Genomic DNA, 20,985 nt, shown 5'->3' with positions numbered 1-20,985 from the left:
AATCTAAAACTGGACTCACAGGAGAGGTTCAAATCATAGAAAGTTAGAGTGTCAGTTCTCTTGTACTTAAGTCGGCATTGTGCCTTTTGTATTAAATTCGGATGCAATTTCTGTGTTTCATCGTCAATTAGAAGGTCCAAGGGATACAGTAAACCGGAAGTGAAGCATCGGAATCTAAAACTGGACTCAATGGAGAGGTTCAAATAATCGAAATTTAGAGTGTCAGTCCACTCGTACATAAGTCGGCATTGTGCCTTTTGTATTGAATTTGGATGCAATTTCTGTGTTTCATTGTCAATATGAACGTCCAATTGATACAGTAAACCTAAAGTGAAGCCTCAGAATCTAAAACTGGACTCACAGAAGAGGTTCAAATCATAGAAAGTTAGAGTGTCAGTCCTCTTGTACTTAAGTCGGCATTGTGCCTTTTGTATTAAATTCGGATGCAATTTCTGTGTTTCATCGTCAACAAGAAGGTCCAAGGGATACAGAAAACCTGAAGTGAAGCATCGGAATCTCAAACTGGACTCACAGGGGAGGTTCAAATCATATAAAGTTAGAGTGTCAGTCCTCTTGTACTTAAGTCGGCATTGTGCCTTTTGTATTAAATTCGGATGCAATTGCTGAGTTTCATCATCAATAAGAAGGTACAAGGGATACAGTAAACCTTAAGTGAAGCATCGGAATCAAAAACTGGACTCACAGGACAGGTTCAAATCATAGAGAGTTAGAGTGTCAGTCCTCTTGTACTTAAGTCGGTATTCTGCCTTTTGTATTAAATTCGGATGCAATTACTGTGTTTCATCGTCAATAAGAAGGTCCAAGGTATACAGTGAACCTGAAGTGAAGCGTCGGAAGATAAAACTGGACTCACAGGAGAGGTTCAAATCATAGAGTGTTAGAGTGTCAGTCCTCTTGTGCTTAAGTCAGCATTGTGCCTTTTGTATTCAATTCAAATGCAATTTCTCTGTTTCATCGTCAATAATAATGTCCAAGGGATACAGTAAACCTGAAGTGAAGCATCGGAATCTAAAACTGGACTCACAGGAGAGGTTCAAATCATAGAAAGTTAGAGTGTCAGTCCTCTTGTACTTAAGTCGGCATTGTGCCTTTTGTATTAAATTCGGATGCAATTTCTGTGTTTCATCGTCAATAAGAAGGTCCAAGGGATACAGTAAACCTGAAGTGAAGCATCGGAATCTAAAACTGGACTCACAGGGGAGTTTCAAATCATATAAAGTTAGAGTGTCAGTCCTCTTGTAGTTAAGTCGGCATTGTGCCTTTTGTATTAAATTCGGATGCAATTTCTGTGTTTCATCGTCAATAAGAAGGTGAAAGGGTTACAGTAAACCTGAAGTCAAGCATCGAAATCTAAAACTGCACTCACAGGAGAGGTTCAAATCGTAGAAAGTTAGAGTGTCAGTCCTCTTGTACTTAAGTCCGCATTGTGCCTTTTGTATTAAATTCGGATGCAATTTCTGTGTTTCATCGTCAATAAGAAGGTAAAGGGATACAGTAAACCTGAAGTGAAGCCTCAGAATCTAAAACTGGACTCACAGAAGAGGTTCAAACCATAGAAAGTTAGAGTGTCAGTCCTCTTGTACTTAAGTCGGCATTGTGCCTTTTGTATTAAATTCGGATGCAATTTCTGTGTTTCATCGTCAACAAGAAGGTCCAAGGGATACAGAAAACCTGAAGTGAAGCATCGGAATCTTAAACTGGACTCACAGGGGAGGTTCAAATCATATAAAGTTAGAGTGTCAGTCCTCCTGTACTTAAGTCGGCATTGTGCCTTTTGTATTAAATTCGGATGCAATTTCTGTGTTTCATCGTCAATAAGAAGGTCCAAGGGATACAGTAAACCGGAAGTGAAGCATCGGAATCTAAAACTGGACTCACAGGAGAGGTTCAAATAATCGAAATTTAGAGTGTCAGTCCACTCGTACATAAGTCGGCATTGTGCCTTTTGTATTGAATTTGGATGCAATTTCTGTGTTTCATTGTCAATATGAACGTCCAATTGATACAGTAAACCTAAAGTGAAGCCTCAGAATCTAAAACTGGACTCACAGAAGAGGTTCAAATCATAGAAAGTTAGAGTGTCAGTCCTCTTGTACTTAAGTCGGCATTGTGCCTTTTGTATTAAATTCGGATGCAATTTCTGTGTTTCATCGTCAACAAGAAGGTCCAAGGGATACAGAAAACCTGAAGTGAAGCATTGGAATCTCAAACTGGACTCACAGGGGAGGTTCAAATCATATAAAGTTAGAGTGTCAGTCCTCTTGTACTTAAGTCGGCATTGTGCCTTTTGTATTAAATTCGGATGCAATTGCTGAGTTTCATCATCAATAAGAAGGTACAAGGGATACAGTAAACCTTAAGTGAAGCATCGGAATCAAAAACTGGACTCACAGGACAGGTTCAAATCATAGAGAGTTAGAGTGTCAGTCCTCTTGTACTTAAGTCGGTATTCTGCCTTTTGTATTAAATTCGGATGCAATTACTGTGTTTCATCGTCAATAAGAAGGTCCAAGGGATACAGTGAACCTGAAGTGAAGCGTCGGAAGATAAAACTGGACTCACAGGAGAGGTTCAAATCATAGAGTGTTAGAGTGTCAGTCCTCTTGTGCTTAAGTCAGCATTGTGCCTTTTGTATTCAATTCAAATGCAATTTCTCTGTTTCATCGTCAATAATAATGTCCAAGGGATACAGTAAACCTGAAGTGAAGCATCGGAATCTAAAACTGGACTCACAGGAGAGGTTCAAATCATAGAAAGTTAGAGTGTCAGTCCTCTTGTACTTAAGTCGGCATTGTGCCTTTTGTATTAAATTCGGATGCAATTTCTGTGTTTCATCGTCAATAAGAAGGTCCAAGGGATACAGTAAACCTGAAGTGGAGCATCGGAATCTAAAACTGGACTCACAGGGGAGTTTCAAATCATATAAAGTTAGAGTGTCAGTCCTCTTGTAGTTAAGTCGGCATTGTGCCTTTTGTATTAAATTCGGATGCAATTTCTGTGTTTCATCGTCAATAAGAAGGTGAAAGGGTTACAGTAAACCTGAAGTCAAGCATCGAAATCTAAAACTGCACTCACAGGAGAGGTTCAAATCGTAGAAAGTTAGAGTGTCAGTCCTCTTGTACTTAAGTCCGCATTGTGCCTTTTGTATTAAATTCGGATGCAATTTCTGTGTTTCATCGTCAATAAGAAGGTAAAGGGATACAGTAAACCTGAAGTGAAGCCTCAGAATCTAAAACTGGACTCACAGAAGAGGTTCAAATCATAGAAAGTTAGAGTGTCAGTCCTCTTGTACTTAAGTCGGCATTGTGCCTTTTGTATTAAATTCGGATGCAATTTCTGTGTTTCATCGTCAACAAGAAGGTCCAAGGGATACAGAAAACCAGAAGTAAAGCATCGGAATCTCAAACTGGACTCACAGGGGAGGTTCAAATCATATAAAGTTAGAGTGTCAGTCCTCTTGTACTTAAGTCGGCATTGTGCCTTTTGTATTAAATTCGGATGCAATTTCTGTGTTTCATCGTCAATAAGAAGGTCCAAGGGATACAGTAAACCGGAAGTGAAGCATCGGAATCTAAAACTGGACTCACAGGAGAGGTTCAAATAATCAAAATTTAGAGTGTCAGTCCTCTCGTACATAAGTCGGCATTGTGCCTTTTGTATTGAATTTGGATGCAATTTCTGTGTTTCATTGTCAATATGAACGTCCAAGGGATACAGTAAACCTAAAGTGAAGCATCGGAATCTAAAACTGGACTCACAGGAGAGGTTCAAATCATAGAAAGTGAGAGTGTCAGTCCTCTTGTACTTAAGTCGGCATTGTGCCTTTTGTATTAAATTCGGATGCAATTTCTGTGTTTCATCGTCAATAAGAAGGTCCAAGGGATACAGTAAACCTGAAGTGAAGCATCGGAATCTAAAACTGGACTCACAGGAGAGGTTCAAATCATAGAAAGTTAGAGTGTCAGTTCTCTTGTATTTAAGTCGGCATTGTGCCTTTTGTATTAAATTCGGATGCAATTTCTGTGTTTCATCGTCAATTAGAAGGTCCAAGGGATACAGTAAACATGAAGTGAAGCATCGGAATCTAAAACTGGTCTCACAGGAGTGGTTCAAATCATAGAAAATTAGAGTGTCAGTCCGCTTGTACTTAAGTCGGCATTGTGCCTTTTGTATTAAATTCGGATGCAATTTCTGTTTTTCATCGTCAATAAGAACGTCCAAGGGATACAGTAAACCTGAAGTGAAGCATCGGAATCTAAAACTGGACTCACGGGAGAGTTTCAAATCATAGAAAAGTAGAGTGTCATTCCTCATGTACTTAAGTAGGCATTGCGCCTTTCGTATTAAATTCGGATGCAATTTCTGTGTTTCATCGTCAATAAGAAGGTCCAAGGGATACAGTAAACCTGAAGTGAAGCATCGGAATCTAAAACTGGACTCACAGGAGAGGTTCAAATCATAGAAAGTTAGAGTGTCAGTTCTCTTGTACTTAAGTCGGCATTGTGCCTTTTGTATTAAATTCGGATGCAATTTCTGTGTTTCATCGTCAATTAGAAGGTCCAAGGGATACAGTAAACCGGAAGTGAAGCATCGGAATCTAAAACTGGACTCAATGGAGAGGTTCAAATAATCGAAATTTAGAGTGTCAGTCCACTCGTACATAAGTCGGCATTGTGCCTTTTGTATTGAATTTGGATGCAATTTCTGTGTTTCATTGTCAATATGAACGTCCAATTGATACAGTAAACCTAAAGTGAAGCCTCAGAATCTAAAACTGGACTCACAGAAGAGGTTCAAATCATAGAAAGTTAGAGTGTCAGTCCTCTTGTACTTAAGTCGGCATTGTGCCTTTTGTATTAAATTCGGATGCAATTTCTGTGTTTCATCGTCAACAAGAAGGTCCAAGGGATACAGAAAACCTGAAGTGAAGCATCGGAATCTCAAACTGGACTCACAGGGGAGGTTCAAATCATATAAAGTTAGAGTGTCAGTCCTCTTGTACTTAAGTCGGCATTGTGCCTTTTGTATTAAATTCGGATGCAATTGCTGAGTTTCATCATCAATAAGAAGGTACAAGGGATACAGTAAACCTTAAGTGAAGCATCGGAATCAAAAACTGGACTCACAGGACAGGTTCAAATCATAGAGAGTTAGAGTGTCAGTCCTCTTGTACTTAAGTCGGTATTCTGCCTTTTGTATTAAATTCGGATGCAATTACTGTGTTTCATCGTCAATAAGAAGGTCCAAGGTATACAGTGAACCTGAAGTGAAGCGTCGGAAGATAAAACTGGACTCACAGGAGAGGTTCAAATCATAGAGTGTTAGAGTGTCAGTCCTCTTGTGCTTAAGTCAGCATTGTGCCTTTTGTATTCAATTCAAATGCAATTTCTCTGTTTCATCGTCAATAATAATGTCCAAGGGATACAGTAAACCTGAAGTGAAGCATCGGAATCTAAAACTGGACTCACAGGAGAGGTTCAAATCATAGAAAGTTAGAGTGTCAGTCCTCTTGTACTTAAGTCGGCATTGTGCCTTTTGTATTAAATTCGGATGCAATTTCTGTGTTTCATCGTCAATAAGAAGGTCCAAGGGATACAGTAAACCTGAAGTGAAGCATCGGAATCTAAAACTGGACTCACAGGGGAGTTTCAAATCATATAAAGTTAGAGTGTCAGTCCTCTTGTAGTTAAGTCGGCATTGTGCCTTTTGTATTAAATTCGGATGCAATTTCTGTGTTTCATCGTCAATAAGAAGGTGAAAGGGTTACAGTAAACCTGAAGTCAAGCATCGAAATCTAAAACTGCACTCACAGGAGAGGTTCAAATCGTAGAAAGTTAGAGTGTCAGTCCTCTTGTACTTAAGTCCGCATTGTGCCTTTTGTATTAAATTCGGATGCAATTTCTGTGTTTCATCGTCAATAAGAAGGTAAAGGGATACAGTAAACCTGAAGTGAAGCCTCAGAATCTAAAACTGGACTCACAGAAGAGGTTCAAACCATAGAAAGTTAGAGTGTCAGTCCTCTTGTACTTAAGTCGGCATTGTGCCTTTTGTATTAAATTCGGATGCAATTTCTGTGTTTCATCGTCAACAAGAAGGTCCAAGGGATACAGAAAACCAGAAGTGAAGCATCGGAATCTCAAACTGGACTCACAGGGGAGGTTCAAATCATATAAAGTTAGAGTGTCAGTCCTCTTGTACTTAAGTCGGCATTGTGCCTTTTGTATTAAATTCGGATGCAATTTCTGTGTTTCATCGTCAATAAGAAGGTCCAAGGGATACAGTAAACCGGAAGTGAAGCATCGGAATCTAAAACTGGACTCACAGGAGAGGTTCAAATAATCAAAATTTAGAGTGTCAGTCCTCTCGTACATAAGTCGGCATTGTGCCTTTTGTATTGAATTTGGATGCAATTTCTGTGTTTCTTTGTCAATATGAACGTCCAAGGGATACAGTAAACCTAAAGTGAAGCATCGGAATCTAAAACTGGACTCACAGGAGAGGTTCAAATCATAGAAAGTGAGAGTGTCAGTCCTCTTGTACTTAAGTCGGCATTGTGCCTTTTGTATTAAATTCGGATGCAATTTCTGTGTTTCATCGTCAATAAGAAGGTCCAAGGGATACAGTAAACCTGAAGTGAAGCATCGGAATCTAAAACTGGACTCACAGGAGAGGTTCAAATCATAGAAAGTTAGAGTGTCAGTTCTCTTGTATTTAAGTCGGCATTGTGCCTTTTGTATTAAATTCGGATGCAATTTCTGTGTTTCATCGTCAATTAGAAGGTCCAAGGGATACAGTAAACATGAAGTGAAGCATCGGAATCTAAAACTGGTCTCACAGGAGTGGTTCAAATCATAGAAAATTAGAGTGTCAGTCCGCTTGTACTTAAGTCGGCATTGTGCCTTTTGTATTAAATTCGGATGCAATTTCTGTTTTTCATCGTCAATAAGAACGTCCAAGGGATACAGTAAACCTGAAGTGAAGCATCGGAATCTAAAACTGGACTCACGGGAGAGTTTCAAATCATAGAAAAGTAGAGTGTCATTCCTCATGTACTTAAGTAGGCATTGCGCCTTTCGTATTAAATTCGGATGCAATTTCTGTGTTTCATCGTCAATAAGAAGGTCCAAGGGATACAGTAAACCTGAAGTGAAGCATCGGAATCTAAAACTGGACTCACAGGAGAGGTTCAAATCATAGAAAGTTAGAGTGTCAGTTCTCTTGTACTTAAGTCGGCATTGTGCCTTTTGTATTAAATTCGGATGCAATTTCTGTGTTTCATCGTCAATTAGAAGGTCCAAGGGATACAGTAAACATGAAGTGAAGCATCGGAATCTAAAACTGGACTCACAGGAGTGGTTCAAATCATAGAAAATTAGAGTGTCAGTCCGCTTGTACTTAAGTCGGCATTGTGCCTTTTGTATTAAATTTGGATGCAATTTCTGTTTTTCATCGTCAATAAGAACGTCCAAGGGATACAGTAAACCTGACGTGAAGCATCGGAATCTAAAACTGGACTCACGGGAGAGTTTCAAATCATAGAAAGTTAGAGTGTCATTCCTCATGTACTTAAGTAGGCATTGTGCCTTTCGTATTAAATTCGGATGCAATTTCTGTGTTTCATCGTCAATAAGAAGGTCCAAGGGATACAGTAAACCTGAAGTGAAGCATCAGAATCTAAAACTGGACTCACAGAAGAGGTTCAAATCATATACAGTTAGAGTGTCTGTCCTCTTGTACTTAAGTCGGCATTGTGCCTTCTGTATTAAATTCGGATACAATTTCTGTGTTTCATCGTCAATAAGAAGGTCCAAGCGATACAGTAATCCTGAAGTGAAGCATCGGAATCTAAAACTGGACTTACAGTAGAGGTTGAAATCATAGAAAGTTAGAGTGTCAGTCCACTTGTACTTAAGTCGGCATTGTGCCTTTTGTATTAAATTTGGATGCAATTTCTGCGTTTCATCGTCAATAAGAAGGCCTAAGGAATACAGTAAACCTGAAGTGAAGCATCGGAATCTAAAACTGGACTCACAGGAGAGGTTCAAATCATCGAAAGTTAGGGTGTCAGTCCTCTTGTACTTAAGTCGGCATTGTGCCTTTTGTATTAAATTCGGATGAAATTTCTGTGTTTCATCGTCAATAAGATGGTCCATGGGATACAGTAAACCTGAAGTGAAGCATCGGAATCTAAAACTGGACTCACAGGAGAGGTTTAAATCATTGAAAGTTAGAGTGTCAGTCCTCTTGTACTTAAGTCGGCATTGTGCCATTTTCATTAAATTCGGATGCAATTTCTGTGTTTCATCGTCAATAAGAAGGTCTAAGGAATACAGTAAACCTGAAGTGAGGCATCGGAATCTAACACTGGACTCACAGGAGAGGTTCAAATCAAAGAGAGTTAGAGTGTCAGTCCGCTTGTACTTAAGTCGGCATTGTGCCTTTTGTATTAAATTCGGATGCAATTGCTGAGTTTCATCATCAATAAGAAGGTACAAGGGATACAGTAAACCTTAAGTGAAGCATCGGAATCAAAAACTGGACTCACAGGACAGGTTCAAATCATAGAGAGTTAGAGTGAAGTCCTCTTGTACTTAAGTCGGCATTGTGCCTTTTGTATTAAATTCGGATGAAATTTCTGTGTTTCATCGTCAATAAGATGGTCCATGGGATACAGTAAACCTGAAGTGAAGCCTCAGAATCTAAAACTGGACTCACAGAAGAGGTCCAAATCATAGAAAGTTAGAGTGTCAGTCCTCTTGTACTTAAGTCGGCATTGTGCCTTTTGTATTAAATTCGGATGCAATTTCTGTGTTTCATCGTCAATAAGAAGGTCCAAGGGATACAGTAAACCTGAAGTGAAGCATCAGAGTCTAAAACTGGACTCACAGGAGAGGTTCAAATCATCGAAAGGTAGGGTGTCAGTCCTCTTGTACTTAAGTCGGCATTGTGCCTTTTGTATTATATTCGGATGCAATTTCTGTGTTTCATCGTCAATAAGAAGGTCCAAGGGATACAGTAAACCTGAAGTGAAGCATCGGAATCTAAAACTGGACTCACAGGAGAGGTTCAAATCATAGAGAGTTAGAGTGTGAGTCCACTTGTACGTAAGTCAGCATTCTGCCTTTTGTATTAAATTCGGATGCAATTTCTGTGTTTCATCGTCAATAAGAAGGACCAAGGGATACAGTAAACCTGAAGGGAAGCATCGGAATCTAAAACTGGTCTCACAGGAGAGGTTCAAATAATCGAAATTTAGAGTGTCAGTCCTCTCGTACTTAAGTTGGCATTGTGCCTTTTGTATTGAATTTGGATGCAATTTCTGTGTTTCATCGTCAATAAGAAGGTCCAAGGGATACTGTAAACCTGACGTGAAGAATCGGAATCTAAAACTGGACTCACAGGAGAGGTTCAAATCATAGAAAATTTGAGTGTCAGTCCTCTTGTACTTAAGTCAGCATTGTGCCTTTTATATTAAATTAGGATGCAATTTCTGTGTTTTATCGTCAATAAGAAGGTCCAAGGGATACAGTAAACCTGAAGTGAAGCATCAGAACCTAAAACTGAACTCACAGGAGAGGTTCAAATCATAGAAAGTTAAAGTGTCAGTTCTCTTGTACTTAAGTCGGCATTGTGCCTTTTGTATTTTATTCGGATGCAATTTCTGTGTTTTATCGTCAATAAGAAGGTCCAAGGGATACAGTTAACCTGAAGTGAAGCATCGGAATCTCAAACTGGACTCACAGGGGAGGTTCAAATCATATATAGTAAGGGTGTCTGTCCTCTTGTACTTAAGTCGGCATTGTGCCTTTTATATTAAATTCGGATGCAATTTCTGTGTTTCATCGTCAATAATAAGGTCCAAGGGTTACAGTAAACCTGAAGTGAAGCATCGGAATCTAAAACTGGACTCACGGGAGAGTTTCAAATCATAGAAAGTTAGAGTGTCATTCCTCATGTACTTAAGTAGGCATTGTCCTTTCGTAATAAATTCGGATGCAATTTCTATGTTTCATCGTCAATAAGAAGGACCAAGGGATACAGTAAACCTGAAGTGAAGCATCAGAATCTAAAACTGGACTCACAGAAGAGGTTCAAATCATAGAAAGTTAGAGTGTAAGTCCTCTTGTACTTAAGTCGGCATTGTGCTTTTTGTATTAAATTCGGATGCAATTTCTGTGTTTCACCGTCAATAAGAAGGTCCAAGGGATACAGTTAACCTGAAGTGAAGCATCGGAATCTCAAACTGGACTCACGGGAGAGTTTCAAATCATAGAAAGTTAGAGTGTCATTCCTCATGTACTTAAGTAGGCATTGTCCTTTCGTAATAAATTCGGATGCAATTTCTATGTTTCATCGTCAATAAGAAGGACCAAGGGATACAGTAAACCTGAAGTGAAGCATCAGAATCTAAAACTGGACTCACAGAAGAGGTTCAAATCATAGAAAGTTAGAGTGTAAGTCCTCTTGTACTTAAGTCGGCATTGTGCCTTTTATATTAAATTCGGATGCAATTTCTGTGTTTCATCGTCAATAATAAGGTCCAAGGGTTACAGTAAACCTGAAGTCAAGCATCGAAATCTAAAGCTGCACTCAAAGGAGAGGTTGAAATCGTAGAAAGTTAGAGTGTCAGTCCTCTTGTACTTAAGTCGGCATTGTGCCTTTTGTATTAAATTCGGATGCAATTTCTTTGTTTCACCGTCAATAAGAAGGTCCAAGGGTTACAGTAAACCTGAAGTGAAGCATCGGAATCTAAAACTGGACTCACAGGAGAGGTTCAAATCATAGAAAGTTAGAGTGTCAGACCTCTTGTACTTAAGTCGGCATTGTGCCTTTTATATTAAATTAGGATGCAATTTCTGTGTTTCATCGTCAATAAGAAGGTCCAAGGGATACAGTAAACCTGAAGTGAAGCATCGGAATCTAAAACTGAACTCACAGGAGAGGTTCAAATCATAGAAAGTTAGAGTGTCAGTCCACTTGTACTTAAGTCGGCATTGTACCTTTTGTATTTTATTCGGATGCAATTTCTGTGTTTCATCGTCAATAAGAACGTCCAAGGGATACAGTAAACCTGAAGTGAAGCATCGGAATCTAAAACTGGACTCACAGGAGAGGTTCAAATCATAGAGAGTTAGAGTGTCAGTCCACTTGTACGTAAGTCAGCATTCTGCCTTTTGTATTAAATTCGGATGCAATTGCTGTGTTTCATCACCAATAAGAAGGTCCAAGGGATACAGTAAATCTGAAGTGAAGCATCGGAATCTAAAACTGGACTCACAGGAGTGGTTCAAAACATCGATAGTTAGAGTGTCAGTCCTCTCTCACTTAAGTCGGTATTGTGCCTTTTATATTAAATTCGGATGCAATTTCTGTGTTTCATCGTCAATAAGAAGGACCAAGGGATACAGTAAACCTGAAGTGAAGCATCGGAATCTAAAACTGGACTCACAGGAGAGGTTCAAATAATCGAAATTTAGAGGGTCAGTCCTCTCGTACTTTAGTCGGCATTGTGCCTTTTGTATTGAATTTGGATGCAATTTCTGTGTTTCATCGTCAATAAGAAGGTCCAAGGGATACTGTAAACCTGACGTGAAGCATCGGAATCTAAAACTGGACTCACAGGAGAGGTTCAAATCATAGAAAATTTGAGTGTCAGTCCTCTTGTACTTAAGTCAGCATTGTGCCTTTTATATTAAATTAGGATGCAATTTCTGTGTTTCATCGTCAATAAGCAGGTCCAAGGGATACAGTAAACCTGAAGTGAAGCATCGGAATCTAAAACTGAACTCACAGGAGAGGTTCACATCATAGAAAGTTAGAGTGTTAGTTCTCTTGTAATTAAGTCTGCATTGTGCCTTTTATGTTTTATTCGGATGCAATTTCTGCGTTTTATCGTCAATAAGAACGTCTAAGGGATACAGTAAACTTGAAATGAAGCATCGGAATCTAAAACTGGACTCACGGGAGAGTTTCAAATCATAGAAAGTTAGAGTGTCATTCCACATGTACTTAAGTAGGCATTGTGCCTTTCGTATTAAATTCGGATGCAATTTCTGTGTTTCATCGTCAATAAGAAGGTCCAAGGGATACAGTAAACCTGAGATGAAGCATCAGAATCTAAAACTGGACTCACAGAAGAAGTTCACATCATAGAAAGTTAGAGTGTCAGTCCTCTTGTACTTAAGTCAGTATTGTGCTTTTTGTATTAAATTCGGATGCAATTTCTGTGTTTCATCGTCAATAAGAAGGTCCAAGGGATAAAGTAAACCTGAAGTGAAGCATCGGAATCTCAAACTGGACTCACAGGGGAGGTTCAAATGACATAAAGTTAGAGTGTCAGTCCTCTTGTACTTAAGTCGGCATTGTGCCTTTTGTATTAAATTCGGATGCAATTTCTGTGTTTCATCGTCAATAAGAAGGTCCAAGGGTTACAGTAAACCTGAAGTCAAGCATCGAAATCTAAAGCTGCACTCAAAGGAGAGGTTCAAATCGTAGAAAGTTAGAGTGTCAGTCCTCTTGTACTTAAGTCGGCATTGTGCCTTTTGTATTAAATTCGGATGCAATTTCTTTGTTTTACCGTCAATAAGAAGGACCAAAGGTTACAGTAAACCTGAAGTGAAGCATCGGAATTTAAAACTGGACTCACAGGAGAGGTTCAAATCATAGAAAGTTAGAGTGTCAGTCCTCTTGTACTTAAGTCGGCATTGTGCCTTTTGTATTAAATTTGGATGCAGTTTCTGTGTTTCATCGTCAATAAGAAGGTCCAAGGGATACAGTAAACCTGAAGTGAGACATCGGAATCTCAAACTGGACTCACAGGGGAGGTTCAAATCATATAAAGTTAGAGTGTCATTCCTCTTGTACTTAAGTCGGCATTGTGCCTTTTGTATTAAATTCAGATGCAATTTCTGTGTTTCATCGTCAATAAGAAGGACCAAGCGATACAGTAAACCTGAAGTGAAGCATCGGAATCTAAAACTGGACTTACAGGAGAGGTTCAAATCACAGAAAGTTAGAGTGTCAGTCCTCTTGTACTTAAGTCGGCATTGTGCCATTTTCATTAAATTCGGATGCAATTTCTGTGTTTCATCGTCAATAAGAAGGTCTAAGGAATACAGTAAACCTGAAGTGAGGCATCGGAATCTAACACTGGACTCACAGGAGAGGTTCAAATCAAAGAGAGTTAGAGTGTCAGTCCGCTTGTACTTAAGTCGGCATTGTGCCTTTTGTATTAAATTCGGATGCAATTGCTGAGTTTCATCATCAATAAGAAGGTACAAGGGATACAGTAAACCTTAAGTGAAGCATCGGAATCAAAAACTGGACTCACAGGACAGGTTCAAATCATAGAGAGTTAGAGTGAAGTCCTCTTGTACTTAAGTCGGCATTGTGCCTTTTGTATTAAATTCGGATGAAATTTCTGTGTTTCATCGTCAATAAGATGGTCCATGGGATACAGTAAACCTGAAGTGAAGCCTCAGAATCTAAAACTGGACTCATAGAAGAGGTCCAAATCATAGAAAGTTAGAGTGTCAGTCCTCTTGTACTTAAGTCGGCATTGTGCCTTTTGTATTAAATTCGGATGCAATTTCTGTGTTTCATCGTCAATAAGAAGGTCCAAGGGATACAGTAAACCTGAAGTGAAGCATCAGAGTCTAAAACGGGACTCACAGGAGAGGTTCAAATCATCGAAAGGTAGGGTGTCAGTCCTCTTTTACTTAAGTCGGCATTGTGCCTTTTGTATTATATTCGGATGCAATTTCTGTGTTTCATCGTCAATAAGAAGGTCCAAGGGATACAGTAAACCTGAAGTGAAGCATCGGAATCTAAAACTGGACTCACAGGAGAGGTTCAAATCATAGAGAGTTAGAGTGTGAGTCCACTTGTACGTAAGTCAGCATTCTGCCTTTTGTATTAAATTCGGATGCAATTTCTGTGTTTCATCGTCAATAAGAAGGACCAAGGGATACAGTAAACCTGAAGGGAAGCATCGGAATCTAAAACTGGTCTCACAGGAGAGGTTCAAATAATCGAAATTTAGAGTGTCAGTCCTCTCGTACTTAAGTTGGCATTGTGCCTTTTGTATTGAATTTGGATGCAATTTCTGTGTTTCATCGTCAATAAGAAGGTCCAAGGGATACTGTAAACCTGACGTGAAGAATCGGAATCTAAAACTGGACTCACAGGAGAGGTTCAAATCATAGAAAATTTGAGTGTCAGTCCTCTTGTACTTAAGTCAGCATTGTGCCTTTTATATTAAATTAGGATGCAATTTCTGTGTTTCATCGTCAATAAGAAGGTCCAAGGGATACAGTAAACCTGAAGTGAAGCATCAGAACCTAAAACTGAACTCACAGGAGAGGTTCAAATCATAGAAAGTTAAAGTGTCAGTTCTCTTGTACTTAAGTCGGCATTGTGCCTTTTGTATTTTATTCGGATGCAATTTCTGTGTTTTATCGTCAATAAGAAGGTCCAAGGGATACAGTTAACCTGAAGTGAAGCATCGGAATCTCAAACTGGACTCACAGGGGAGGTTCAAATCATATATAGTAAGGGTGTCTGTCCTCTTGTACTTAAGTCGGCATTGTGCCTTTTATATTAAATTCGGATGCAATTTCTGTGTTTCATCGTCAATAATAAGGTCCAAGGGTTACAGTAAACCTGAAGTGAAGCATCGGAATCTAAAACTGGACTCACGGGAGAGTTTCAAATCATAGAAAGTTAGAGTGTCATTCCTCATGTACTTAAGTAGGCATTGTCCTTTCGTAATAAATTCGGATGCAATTTCTATGTTTCATCGTCAATAAGAAGGTCCAAGGGATACAGTAAACCTGAAGTGAAGCATCAGAATCTAAAACTGGACTCACAGAAGAGGTTCAAATCATAGAAAGTTAGAGTGTAAGTCCTCTTGTACTTAAGTCGGCATTGTGCTTTTTGTATTAAATTCGGATGCAATTTCTGTGTTTCACCGTCAATAAGAAGGTCCAAGGGATACAGTTAACCTGAAGTGAAGCATCGGAATCTCAAACTGGACTCACAGGGGAGGTTCAAATCATATATAGTAAGGGTGTCTGTCCTCTTGTACTTAAGTCGGCATTGTGCCTTTTATATTAAATTCGGATGCAATTTCTGTGTTTCATCGTCAATAATAAGGTCCAAGGGTTACAGTAAACCTGAAGTCAAGCATCGAAATCTAAAGCTGCACTCAAAGGAGAGGTTCAAATCGTAGAAAGTTAGAGTGTCAGTCCTCTTGTACTTAAGTCGGCATTGTGCCTTTTGTATTAAATTCGGATGCAATTTCTTTGTTTCACCGTCAATAAGAAGGTCCAAGGGTTACAGTAAACCTGAAGTGAAGCATCGGAATCTAAAACTGGACTCACAGGAGAGGTTCAAATCATAGAAAGTTAGAGTGTCAGACCTCTTGTACTTAAGTCGGCATTGTGCCTTTTGTATTAAATTAGGATGCAATTTCTGTGTTTCATCGTCAATAAGAAGGTCCAAGGGATACAGTAAACCTGAAGTGAAGCATCGGAATCTAAAACTGAACTCACAGGAGAGGTTCAAATCATAGAAAGTTAGAGTGTCAGTCCACTTGTACTTAAGTCGGCATTGTACCTTTTGTATTTTATTCGGATGCAATTTCTGTGTTTCATCGTCAATAAGAACGTCCAAGGGATACAGTAAACCTGAAGTGAAGCATCGGAATCTAAAACTGGACTCACAGGAGAGGTTCAAATCATAGAGAGTTAGAGTGTCAATCCACTTGTACGTAAGTCAGCATTCTGCCTTTTGTATTAAATTCGGATGCAATTGCTGTGTTTCATCACCAATAAGAAGGTCCAAGGGATACAGTAAATCTGAAGTGAAGCATCGGAATCTAAAACTGGACTCACAGGAGTGGTTCAAATCATCGATAGTTAGAGTGTCAGTCCTCTCTCACTTAAGTCGGTATTGTGTCTTTTGTATTAAATTCGGATGCAATTTCTGTGTTTCATCGTCAATAAGAAGGACCAAGGGATACAGTAAACCTGAAGTGAAGCATCGGAATCTAAAACTGGACTCACAGGAGAGGTTCAAATAATCGAAATTTAGAGGGTCAGTCCTCTCGTACTTTAGTCGGCATTGTGCCTTTTGTATTGAATTTGGATGCAATTTCTGTGTTTCATCGTCAATAAGAAGGTCCAAGGGATACTGTAAACCTGACGTGAAGCATCGGAATCTAAAACTGGGCTCACAGGAGAGGTTCAAATCATAGAAAATTTGAGTGTCAGTCCTCTTGTACTTAAGTCAGCATTGTGCCTTTTATATTAAATTAGGATGCAATTTCTGTGTTTCATCGTCAATAAGCAGGTCCAAGGGATACAGTAAACCTGAAGTGAAGCATCGGAATCTAAAACTGAACTCACAGGAGAGGTTCAAATCATAGAAAGTTAGAGTGTTAGTTCTCTTGTAATTAAGTCTGCATTGTGCCTTTTGTATTGAATTTGGATGCAATTTCTGTGTTTCATCGTCAATAAGAAGGTCCAAGGGATACAGTAAACCTGAGATGAAGCATCAGAATCTAAAACTGGACTCACAGAAGAAGTTCACATCATAGAAAGTTAGAGTGTCAGTCCTCTTGTACTTAAGTCAGTATTGTGCTTTTTGTATTAAATTCGGATGCAATTTCTGTGTTTCATCGTCAATAAGAAGGTCCAAGGGATAAAGTAAACCTGAAGTGAAGCATCGGAATCTCAAACTGGACTCACAGGGGAGGTTCAAATGACATAAAGTTAGAGTGTCAGTCCTCTTGTACTTAAGTCGGCATTGTGCCTTTTGTATTAAATTCGGATGCAATTTCTGTGTTTCATCGTCAATAAGAAGGTCCAAGGGTTACAGTAAACCTGAAGTCAAGCATCGAAATCTAAAGCTGCACTCAAAGGAGAGGTTCAAATCGTAGAAAGTTAGAGTGTCAGTCCTCTTGTACTTAAGTCGGCATTGTGCCTTTTGTATTAAATTCGGATGCAATTTCTTTGTTTCACCGTCAATAAGAAGGACCAAAGGTTACAGTAAACCTGAAGTGAAGCATCGGAATTTAAAACTGGACTCACAGGAGAGGTTCAAATCATAGAAAGTTAGAGTGTCAGTCCTCTTGTACTTAAGTCGGCATTGTGCCTTTTGTATTAAATTTGGATGCAGTTTCTGTGTTTCATCGTCAATAAGAAGGTCCAAGGGATACAGTAAACCTGAAGTGAGGCATCGGAATCTCAAACTGGACTCACAGGGGAGGTTCAAATCATATAAAGTTAGAGTGTCATTCCTCTTGTACTTAAGTCGGCATTGTGCCTTTTGTATTAAATTCAGATGCAATTTCTGTGTTTCATCGTCAATAAGAAGGACCAAGCGATACAGTAAACCTGAAGTGAAGCATCGGAATCTAAAACTGGACTTACAGGAGAGGTTCAAATCACAGAAAGTTAGAGTGTCAGTCCAATTGTACTTAAGTTGGCATTGTGCCTTTTGTATTAAATTTGTATGAAATTTCTGTGTTTCATCGTCAATAAGAAGGTCCAAGTGATACAGTAAACCTGAAGTGAAGCGTCGGAATCTAAAACTGGACTTACAGGAGAGGTTCAAATCATCGAAAGTTACGGTGTCAGTCCTCTTGTACTTAAGTCGGCATTGAGCCCTTTGTATTAAATTCGGATGCAATTTCTGTGTTTCATCGTCAATAAGAAGGTCCAAGGGATACAGTAAACCTGAAGTGAAGCATCGGAATCTAAAACTGAACTTACAGGAGAGGTTCAAATCATCGAAAGTTAGAGTGTCAGTCCTCTTGTACTTAAACCGGCATTGTGGCTTTTGCATTAAATTCGGATGCAATTTCTGTGTTTCATCGTCAATAAGAAGGTCCAAGGGATACAGTAAACCTGAAGCGAAGCATCGGAATCTAAAACTGGACTCACAGGAGAGGTTCAAATCATAGAGAGTTAGATTGTCAGTCCACTTGTACGTCAGTCAGAATTGTGAATTTTGTATTAAATTCGGATGCATTTGCTGTGTTTCATCGTCAATAAGAAGGTCCAAGGGATACAGTAAACCTGAAGTGAAGAATCGGAATCTAAAACTGAACTCACAGGAGAGGATCAAATCATAGTACGTTAGAGTGTCAGTCCTCTTGTACTTAAGGCGGCATTGTGCCTTTTGTATTTTATTCGGATGCAATTTCTGTGTTTCATCGTGAATAAGAACGTCCAAGGGATACAGTAAACCTGAAGTGAAGCATCGGAATCTAAAACTGGACCCACAGGAGAGATTCAAACCTTAGGAAGTTAGAGTGTCATTCCTCTTGTACTTAAGTCGGCATTGAGCCTTTTGTATGAAATTCGGATGCAATTTCTGTGTTTCATCGTCAGCAAGAAGGTCCAAGGGATACAGTAAACCTGAAGTAAAGCATCAGAATCTAAAACTGGACTCACAGAAGAGGTTCAAATCATAGAAAGTTATAGTGTCAGTCCTCTTGTACTTAAGTCGGCATTGTGCCTTTTGTATTAAATTCGGGTGCAATTTCTTTGTTTCATCGTCAATAAGAAGGTCCAAGGGATACAGTATACCTGAAGTGAAGCATCGGAATCTCAAACAGGACACGCAGGAGAGGTTCAAATCATATAAGGTTAGTGTGTCAGTCCTCTTGTACTTAAGTCGGCATTGTGCCTTTTGTATTAAATTTGGATGCAACTTCTGTGTTTCATCGTCAATAAGAAGGTCCAAGCGATACAGTAAACCTGAAGTGAAGCATCGGAATCTAAAACTGGACTTACAGGAGAGGTTGAGATCTTAGAAAGTTAGAGTGTCAGTCCACTTGTACCTAAGTCAGCATTGTGCCTTTTGTATTAAATTTGGATGCAATTTCTGTGTTTCATCGTCAATAAGAAGGTCCAAGGCATACAGTAAACCTGAAGTGAAGCATCGGAATCTAAAACTGGACTCACAGGAGAGGTTCAAATCATCGAAAGTTAGGGTGTCAGTCCTCTTGTACTTAAGTCGGCATTGTACCTTTTGTATTAAATTCGGATGCAATTTCTGTGTTTCATCGTCAATAAGAAGGTCCAAGGGATACAGTAAACCTGAAGTGAAGCATCGGAATCTAAAACTGGACTCACAGGAGAGGTTTAAATCATCGAAAGTTGGAGTGTCAGTCCTCTTGTACTTAAGTCAGCATTGTGCCATTTTCATTAAATTCGGATGCAATTTCTGTGTTTCATCGTCAATAAGAAGGTCTAAGGGATACAGTAAACCTGAAGTGAAGCATCGGAATCTAAAACTGGACTCACAGGAGAGGTTCAAATCATAGAGAGTTAGTGTGTCAGTCCACTTGTACGTAAGTCACCATTCTGCCTTTTGTATTAAATTCGGATGCAATTGCTGTGTTTCATCATCAATAAGAATGTCCAAGGGATACAGTAAATCTGAAGTGAAGCATCGGAATCTAAAACTGGACTCACAGGAGTGGTTCAAATCATCGAAAGTTAGAGTGTCAGTCCTCTCTTACTTAAGTCGGTATTGTGCCTTTTGTATTAAATTTGGATGCAATTTCTGTGTTTCATTGTCAATAAGAAGATCCAAGGGATACAGTAAACCTGCAGTGAAACATCGGAATCTAAAACTGGACTCACAGGAGAGGTTCAAATAATCGAAATTTAGAGTGTCAGTCCTCTCGTACTTAAGTCGGCATTGTGCCTTTTGTATTGAATTTGGATGCAATTTCTGTGTTTCATCGTCAATAAGAAGGTCCAGGGGATACAGTAAACCTGACGTGAACCATCGGAATCTAAAACTGGACTCACAGGAGAGGTTCAAATCATCGAAAGTTAGTGTCAGTCCTCTTGTACTTAAGGCGGCATTGTGCCTTTTGTATTAATTTCGGATGCAATTTCTGTGTTTCATCGTCAATAAGAAGGTCCTAGGGATACAGTAAACCTGAATAGAAGCATCGGAATCTAACACTGGACTCACAGGAGAGTTTCAAATCAAAGAGAGTTAGAGTGTCAGTCCGCTTGTACTTAAGTCGGCATTGTGCCTTTTGTATTAAATTCGGATGCAATTGCTGAGTTTCATCATCAATAAGAAGGTACATGGGATACAGTAAACCTTAAGTGAAGCATCGGAATCAAAAACTGGACTCACAGGACAGGTTCAAATCATAGAGAGTTAGAGTGTCAGTCCTCTTGTACTTAAGTCGGTATTCTGCCTTTTGTATTAAATTCGGATGCAATTTCTTTGATTCATCGTCAATAAGAAGGTCCAAGGGATACAGTGAACCTGAAGTGAAGCATCGGAAGATAAAACTGGACTCACAGGAGAGGTTCAAATCATAGAGTGTTAAAGTGTCAGTCCTCTTGTACTTAAGTCAGCATTGTGCCTTTTGTATTAAATTCAAATGCAATTTCTCTGTTTCATCGTCAATAAGAATGTCCAAGGGATACAGTAAACCTGAAGTGAAGCATCGGAATCTAAAACTGGACTCACAGGAGAGGTTCAAATCATAGAAAGTTAGAGTGTCAGTCCTCTTGTACTTAAGTCGGCATTGTGCCTTTTATATTAAATTCGGATGCAAATTCTGTGTTTCATCGTCAATAAGAAGGTCCAAGGGATACAGTAAACCTGAAGTGAAGCATCGGAATCTAAAACTGGACTCACAGGAGACGTTCAAATCATAGAAAGTTAGAGTGTCAGTTCTCTTGTACTTAAGTCGGCATTGTGCCTTTTGTATTAAATTCGGATGCAATTTCTGTGTTTCATCGTCAATTAGAAGGTCCAAGGGATACAGTAAACATGAAGTGAAGCATCGGAATCTAAAACTGGACTCACAGGAGTGTTTCAAATCATAGAAATTTAGAGTGTCAGTCCGCTTGTACTTAAGTCGGCATTGTCCCTATTGTATTAAATTCGGATACAATTTCTGTGTTTCATCGTCAATAAGAA

Source organism: Schistocerca americana, chromosome 10 (assembly GCF_021461395.2).
Source record: "Schistocerca americana isolate TAMUIC-IGC-003095 chromosome 10, iqSchAmer2.1, whole genome shotgun sequence".
Taxonomy (NCBI): Eukaryota; Metazoa; Arthropoda; class Insecta; order Orthoptera; family Acrididae; genus Schistocerca; species Schistocerca americana.
Note: the sequence above shows the minus strand (reverse complement) of the source record.